Genomic DNA, 8,962 nt, shown 5'->3' on the forward strand with positions numbered 1-8,962 from the left:
AATGAACCAACGGGTCAAGAAGGGGTTATTTACTGGCTAGGGTAATTGATCCTGACTGCAGAAATGATGATAGGTTGTTATCACACAACAAGGGCAGGAGAAACTGTGTCTGGAATGCAGAAATTCTCTGGATCTACTCTTAATACTTCCATATTTTGTGGTACAAATTAAGGGAAAATTAAAGCACCCATTACAGGCATGAATGCTAATGGAACAACCCTTCAGGGATGAAAGCTTGGGTCGCCTCCTGCAAGACAATAAACTATAACCAACCAAAATTACAATAATGAGGACTTGAGATGTTAAGAATATTTCTTATGTCAGGATGAATATAATTGCATATATATTAACAAATTTTTCTTTATTCTCTCTCCTATTCCTTTGCTAGCTAACATAAAATATGTTGTATTTATGATATATATATTACTTATACCATCCCTAATATACAATGCTTTAAATGGTCATATCTTTTAAACAGATTAAGAAGATTAAGCAGATTAAGAAAGAATATATAATAATTTACATTGCTCCACATATTTAATACTTCTGTTGCTTTTTATATCTTTCAAGTTTCTATCTGGTTTCCCTCAGTCTTAAAAAATTCCCTTAGCAATCTTTGCAGTGTATATCTACTGATGTCAAAGTCTCTCAGTTTTTGTTTATCTGAAAATGTCTTTTTTTTTCATTTTTGAAGAATATTTTCACTGGATATAGTTTCAGGGTTCACACTTTTTTTGGGGTACATTTTAAAGATGTCCCATTTTTTTCTGACCTCTACTGTTTCTGGTTAGAAGTTATCTGTCACTTATATCAATCTTCTCCTGTATTTAATGTATTGCTTTCCTGTGTATGCTTTCAAGATTTTCTCTTTGTTCTTTCTCTTCAACAGTTTGACTATGATGTGCATGGTTTTCTTTACATTTATCCTGCTTGAGATGAGCTGAGTTCATTATATATGTAAGTTCATTATTTGTTTAATATTTTTTCTGTTTCATTTTCTATTTCTTTTCTTCTTTTAGGACTCCAGTTACATTTATGTTAGACAGCATTTTAACTTCCCATACGTCCCTGAGGCCTGGTTTATTTTTGGCACAATATTTTTTCTTCTATTTTCCAGTTTGGATAACTTCTATTGTTCTATTTTCAAGTTCATTGGGCATTTCTTCTTTTGTTTCCAATATTTTTTTAAGCTCATTCCATAAAGTTTTCATTTTTGTATTGTAACTTTAGATACAGAATGTTGTTCCTCCAGTGGAGTTTTCTCTGCTGAAATTCTCTATCTGTTCAATAATTATAGGCATATTTTTCCTTATTTCCTTGAACATGCTTATAATAAATGTTTTAATGTTCTTGTCTACTAATTCCAACAAGATCAGTTTCTTTTGACTACATTTTCTTTTGACTGTGGTTCATATTTTTGTGTTTATACATATGATTTGTAGTTTTTTATTATATATTGGATGTTGTAGAGGATACATTTTAGACTCATTCTTTTTGTTTTTGAAAATTGCAGAGTTTTGTTTTGGCAAGCAGTTAACTTGGCTGTCTTAAGCTCCAAACTCTGTGCCCTACATCCACATCAACTAAAAATCACTGCTCAGCTGTTGTCTTTATTTATTTTGGTCTGGGCTGCTTGAGTCTCTACTGTGTGTATGCACTTCAGGGATCACCTAAGAATTCTCACTGAGTTTATATATCTAATTTTGGGCTGCACAATCTGTGGATCTCTTCTTCCCCAAAATTCCCCTCTCTCTTTCCATCCACTTTAGTAGCCCTGATGTCCATCCTCTAATTTGTCAAGCTAATAAACGAACTGAGTTCTTAACTACCTTGTGCCCTAAGTCAAAAAGTCATGTATTTTAGAATCTCATCCAGAATAATTACATTCTTTCAAGGGTCATACTCGATTTTAATCACACTCCAGTGGCATCAATACATACATTTTAAATTTTGTCTATAGCTTATAATTGTTATCTGTGTTAGGATTAGCCCAATACAAGCTCCTCCACCATTACAAAACTCTTTGGTTTTATTTTTAAATTCTTTTTCTAATTTCTTCACATGAAGGCATTGCTCATTAATTTTCAGTCTCTTTTTTTCTAACTTATACATGTAAAGCTATGGTTATCATTCTAAGTGATGTTTTAGTAAAAACCTACAAGTGTTGATATGTAATATTGTTATATTAAATTAAAATGTTTTTATTAGTTTGTGGATTTTTAAATTGAATCTATGAATTAGAAGAGATTTTCTAATTTTTAAATATAAGGTGATGTTTTAGTTACCATTTTGTTACTTATTTCTACTTTAACCTCAGAGAACATATTCTATATGATTTAAGTCTTTTAAATGCATGTGGACTTTTTTGTGTAAGTTTTGTGCCTTAAAAGAAAGTGTAATGTGCAATTGTTGGATGAGTTTTCTAATGTGTATTCACTTAAGGAAATTTGTTAAATGTGTTGTTTAAATATTCCTTAAGCTTACTTACTGACTTTTTGTTTTCCTTTTTTTTTTTTTTTTTGTTTCCTCCCATATACTGAGGGAATTGTGTCAAAACCTCCCATAATGATTGTGGATTTCAGTATTTCTCTTCGAGTCTCCTTGTAGAATTCTCAGTCTTGGTTTTACATATTTTGAGGCTATATCATTGACTGCATATAGATTTAAAATAACTTTACCTCTCTGGTAAACTGAATCTTTTAGTATTATAAAGGATTTTTAAACTCTAATAATTATTTTCTCTTAAAGTCTTTTTTTATGAAGTATTAAGATAGCTATGTAGCTTTTTTGTTATAATTAGTCATTTTCCATACTTTTAAGATATCTGTATTTTTATGAGTTGTATGTATTTAAGGTAAATAGCATATATATTTTTTGGTTTTTTAATCCAGCCTGACATGTTTGTTTCATAACTCAAATATTTCATTCATTTACACTAAGTGTACTAACTGATATATTTGGGTACGAATTTACCATTATATTTTTTGCTTTCTTTATATTCCATCTATTCTCTTTCTTTTTGCTTTTATTTCCTTCTTTTGGATTTTATTATTATTATTATTATTATTATTATTATTATTATTATTATTATTATTATTATTATTTTGCTTCCTAGTTTGTAAATTATGTATTCTATTTTCTTTCTTTCAATAATTTTGCTCCACAAATAAAAATATTTACAGGTAACTTATTAATGTTTGTTTTTATCAATTACTTTACCTTCATTCTGGATAATACAATGACCTTAGAATCCTTTAACTTCATTTGTCCCACTCATTCCCTTATATGCTAACATTAATTCTCTCTGTATCATGGTATTTAAGCACCATGACACATTACAGTTATAATTTTATACTACCAATATTATTTATATTTTCTTATATCTGTACCACAGTGTTTGTTCTTCACTCTTTGCTCATTTCTGACTTAATCTGGAATTATTTTCCTTCTGCTTGAAGCACATCTTTTTTATATTTTATAATTTCCTATAGTGTGGATCTTCTGTTGGCCTCAGTTATTATATTGTAGATGACATTACATTATCATCTGACTTTCACTCTACCTGTTGAGAAATCAGCTTTTAATGTTACGTTTAATCTTTTGAAGACAATTCATCTTATTTTACTGGCTGATTATGAGATTCTTCTCTTTATTTTTTGCTTTCAGCAACTTCACTACTATATTTCTAGGTGTGGATTTCTTTTTATTTGCTTTGCTTTGGATGTTTTCACCTCTGAATTTGCATACTGACATTTTCCATCAATTCTAAGAAATTATCAGGCATTTCCTTAAATACTGCCTCTTCCCCATACCCTTTCTTCTGCACTTCTTAATTTAATGGTCTACATTTTTTGCCCTCCCTCTCCTATTTTCCATCTTTTTTCCTCTCATAAGCATTTTCCATAGTTTCTTCTGACCCACTGTTGTTCTTCATCTTCTTCTATGTACTTCTGAAAGTCATCTTAAATCTATTTTGGAAGGATGTGGGATGAAAACACATAATTCTCCATGTTTCCATGTTTCACAATGTCTTCCAAATTATTATTACTTTCCTCTGGATTTCTGTGAATGTTAATTGAAAAGTAAAGCAGATGCACAGGACAAGACAAAAAAAAGCAATGGCTTAAAAAATAGCAGTGTCAGCTTACTCATACACATAAGTATGTGAAGAAAAGCAAAACAGATCAGAAATAGCATAAAGGAAGCAGTGACTTGAGATATGAAAATGTTATTTTACTCAACATATGAGTAGGGATGAAAAGTAAAAATAGAAAGATCAAAAAGTACTAAAAAGGAAGAAATAACTGGAAACACAGCAATTTTATCTTAGTGTACAGTGATGCAAATTTTACACAAGTGTTTAACAGTAATCAACTCGGAGGAAAATATTAAAATGTTTCCTTTTAAAGTTTACTCATGATTACAATATCTGGGATGGTTTATGTAGTGCATTCCCTCAATTCCTGACAAGCACGAATTATTTGAATCATTGACAATTTGCTGCTGCCTTCTAACGACAGGTGTTAGTGAGTTATACCACACTGAGTACTGTATGCAATGAAACATATCTATTCAAACACATAATAATGACATAAGAAGATATGTTCTTGGGGCTTCCCTGGTGGCGCAGCGGTTGAGAATCTGCCTGCCAATGCAGGGCACACGGGTTCGAGCCCTGGTCTGGGAAGATCCCACATGCCGCGGAGCAACTGGGCCCGTGAGCCACAATTACTGAGCCTGCACGTCTGGAGCCTGTGCTCCGCAACAAGAGAGGCCGTGATAGTGAGAGGCCCGCGCACCGCGATGAAGAGTGGCCCCCGCTTGCCACAACTAGAGAAAGCCCTCGCACAGAAATGAAGACCCAACACAGCCATGGATAAATAAATTAATTAAAAAAAAAAAAGACTATGTAAATTAAAATCACAAGTTTTAAAAAAAAAATTAAAAAAAAGAAGATATGTTCTTTTAAATCATCAGATTGGATACTTCACCTTAATGATCAATAACATGCTTGAGGTATGTTTTCCTGAGTACTGAGAAGAGGTTTCTTCTCCACCTTGTCTTTAGCATTTCCCCCTCATATTGAAGGAAAATAGTATAGTGGTTAAATGTTATACTTCCTAAACTTACTGAAATGGGTAGATGTTTAAAATCTATTGTTCACTATCCATGTTATTTCGCCTCTTTAAGCCATAGCTACTTCACTGGTAAAATGAAAATAAAATGTTCACTTAGGTTATAGATTTCATTGTGTTCCCCTAATGAAAGAATGCACATAAAGCAATTGTAAGCTATTATGATCTCCTGCTGGAGCTGGCTTCCATGTAAGGATACACTTGTATGAGAGGAAAAAGTGAATCTTACACAAGGTAAAGGAGACCAGGGAGCACAAGGAGTTGCAAGTGGGCAAATGTTATGAAGTCCTTGAACACCTAAGAATGTCCCATCCCCATTGTCCCAATAGGACCTAGTACCACCTCGTACCACCACCTAAATCTTTTCCCCAACCCAGCAATTTCATTCATGGCTGCATAATACTCGAGCTTCCACCTAAAACAGAAATAGAAAAGAGAAGGATATAGGAGAAATTCTGAAAAAAACTGCAAGTGGGTAAAATCAAGAATGTTTCCACAGGAGGGATGGAAAACAATACAGAACAAAAACACCTCAAGACTTGGGTTGATAGAGGAAAATGATGACATTGAAGCAAGACTGGGTATTAAAACCCATGGGCAGGGGTGAGGCTAGAGTTAGGTTGTATGCATACATGAGAAGAGGGTACATGGGAGAGAGAAATAAGGATGTATAATCAGCTCTAGGCTTGGTAATAAGTATTTATTTTTTACATAATTTGAAAAACTCTTGTAAACGATCATAATAAATATAGTAGCTACACAGATTATTGAACAATGTGACATCTCACTGTGGCCCTACTACATATCAATAAAAAGGTTTTATACAGACATAGGGATAATAAAAGTACTATAAAAGCTTCTCCACACCAGCAAGCAAATTTTGATAGGGATACTAGTTCATCCATCGTTCTTTTGACTAGCTGAGTGTAGATCAATTCCAGCCCTAGGGTCAAGATGGCTGTAGGCTAATGATTTTCATCATAAAATTTAAAAAAGAATTAAAGTTTAAGTCCTACAGCAGGCACCAAAATAGATGACTTCCTTGAGCTAGTCCATAGAAATGCTGTTACATTCATAAAAACTTGAATCTTTTAAAGGCTTTGAAAGCAATGTAAGTAAAGAGCAAATATCTCCTACCACAGAAACTCTCAGCAAACAGAAATTTCTGAAAATGATTACAACCATGCAGTCAGAGGATTTTTCTTTCTTTTTATTAGATAAACATCTTATCTCCAAATGTCTTAATATTCATATATTTCAAATATTGTAAAAGGTAATTTGTATGTTTTGTGTGTGGGCAAGAGTATTATTCATTTGTATACATGGGAAACAACCACATAGTTACATTTAACTGCCAACAACTTCACTATCAAAATAAGGGCTTTGTTACCTATGAAAAACAAAGCAAATTTTAGAATTTAATTAATATTATAAAAGAAGGTATTGCTCTTAAAATAGCGACTTATATAGGACATATATACAATATTAAGTCCATAATTGCTAAATAATTTCTTAGAGAAAATATTCTTGACATCCAGTTAAAGGTTATGTATTAATGAAAGCAGCCCCTCAGTATCCTCACTAAATACTAATACAAACAACTAGGACAAAAATTAGAAAATAAAATTATAACTTAAAGGTAAGAAACTGTAAGTATCAAAGCTATACAGAAGAGTTGCTGATATAGTGAAAACTGGAGACAAAAAAACAATGAAACTTTTACCTCTATAGGTCTTCAGCAGGGTACAGACTCCTCTGAAAATAAGTTGTACATTCTGAGGAAATGAACCAATGATCTCTTGTTTGGGAAGTCAAGACTTTGGAAGGTAGAAAGCCTGTTGAGTCTTGTTTGACTCCAAAGAATGGCAGAAACTGAAAATACATATGGGTATGCCATCTCTGCGAAAAGTAGATTTTCAGTGTGAAAAGGTGGAGGATTAAAAAGTACAGTTATTTGGCTAATAATTTTGGGAATAAAAGCAAAATTTCCTATGAAGAACTCAACATATAAGATTTTACTACCAGTCAGAAAGAATACCTGAATTTTGAAAGTGTAGATATACCCATAGGATAGTATTGTCCATAAAAGCATACAAATAAAATTCAAGAATGTTGGCTTACTGCAATCCTTTAGTGTCTCCTCCATACTATTCTCAGATAACTGGTCTATAAAGAAGATGTGGCACATATATGCAATGGAATATTACTCAGCCATAAAAAGAAACGAAATTGAGTTATTTGTAGTGAGGTGGATGGAGTTAGAGTCTGTCATACAGAGTGAAGTAAGTCAGAAAGAGAAAAACAAATACAGTATGCTAACACATATATATGGAATCTAAGGAAAAAAAAAAAAAAAGGTCATGAAGAACCTAGTGGCAGACAGGAATAAAGACACAGACCTACTAGAGAATGGACTTGAGGATATGGGGAGGGGGAAGGGTAAGATGTGACAAAGTAAGAGAGTGGCATGGACATATATACACTACCAAACGTAAAATAGATAGCTAGTGGGAAGCAACCGCATAGCACAGGGAGATCAGCTCTGTGCTTTGTGACCACCTAGAGGGGTGGGATAGGGAGGGTGGGAGGGAGGGAGATGCAAGAGGGAAGAGATATGGGAACATATGTATATGTATAACTGATTCATTTTGTTATAAAGCAGAAACTAACACACGATTGTAAAGCAATTATACTCCAATAAAGATGTTAAAAAAAAAAAAAAAAAAAAGAATGGATGACATTTTAACATGAGTACTAACAAGAAAGGACCCAGGAAGAAAAAGGAAAAAAGGAACATGCCTAAAAAAACGAAGATGAAGAATACAAATCATAAAAATATACATATGAGGGGACTTCCCTGGTTGTGCAGTTGTTGAGGGTCCACCTGCCAATGCAGCGGACGCGGGTTCGATCCCTGGTCCGGGAAGATCCCACATGCCACGGAGCAACTAAGCCCGTGTGCCACAACTACTGAGCCTGTGCTCTAGAACCTGTGAGCCACAACTACTGAAGTCCGTGCACCTAGAGCCTGTGCTCCACAACAAGAGAAACCACTGCAATGAGAAGCCAATGCACCTCAACGAAGAGTAGCCCCCGCTTGCAGCAACTACAGAAAGCCCGCGTGCAGCAACAAAGACCCAACACAGCCAAAAATAAATAAATAAAATACATAAATTAAAAAAAAATATATATATATATACATATGAAGTAGATGAAAAATACAAATACTTCCCTGTAAAGTCAATATTCTCTCTGAAAACTGCTGAAATAAGAGCAATAAAAACTCAATGAAGACATAAAAAGATTATTAAAAACACATAAAAAGAAGCTCAGAAGATAATTTAAGACAATTTCAATTAAAGGAAGTACTCAGTAATGTTCTTATACACCAGGTCAATGTTACAGAAATAGATTCCTATAAACTAACAATTTGATAATATAGTCTTTTAAATCACATATATGTATATCACATATATGAAATAAATATAACCAAAAATAACTGAAGCATGTCTTTTGTATGTAAATATGCCATCTGAAAAATGCATTGAAATATATAAAAAAAGACCTAAATAAATGGAGAGATATGTAATGCTTATAAATGGGAAGACTTGATACTGTAATGATAAAAACTTTCACCAAATTTATCTATAATTGTAATCAAAAATTTTGTGTGTGTGTGGAATATAAGATGATCCTAGAGGGGGCCAGATCAAGATGGCAGAATAGAAGGACATGGAGCTCACTTCCTCCCACAAACACATCAGAAATACATTTACATATTGTTCTACAATTGCGGAACAATTCTCACAGAACACCTGCTGAATGCT

Source organism: Eschrichtius robustus, chromosome 2, assembly GCF_028021215.1.
Source record: "Eschrichtius robustus isolate mEscRob2 chromosome 2, mEscRob2.pri, whole genome shotgun sequence".
Lineage (NCBI taxonomy): Eukaryota > Metazoa > Chordata > Mammalia > Artiodactyla > Eschrichtiidae > Eschrichtius > Eschrichtius robustus.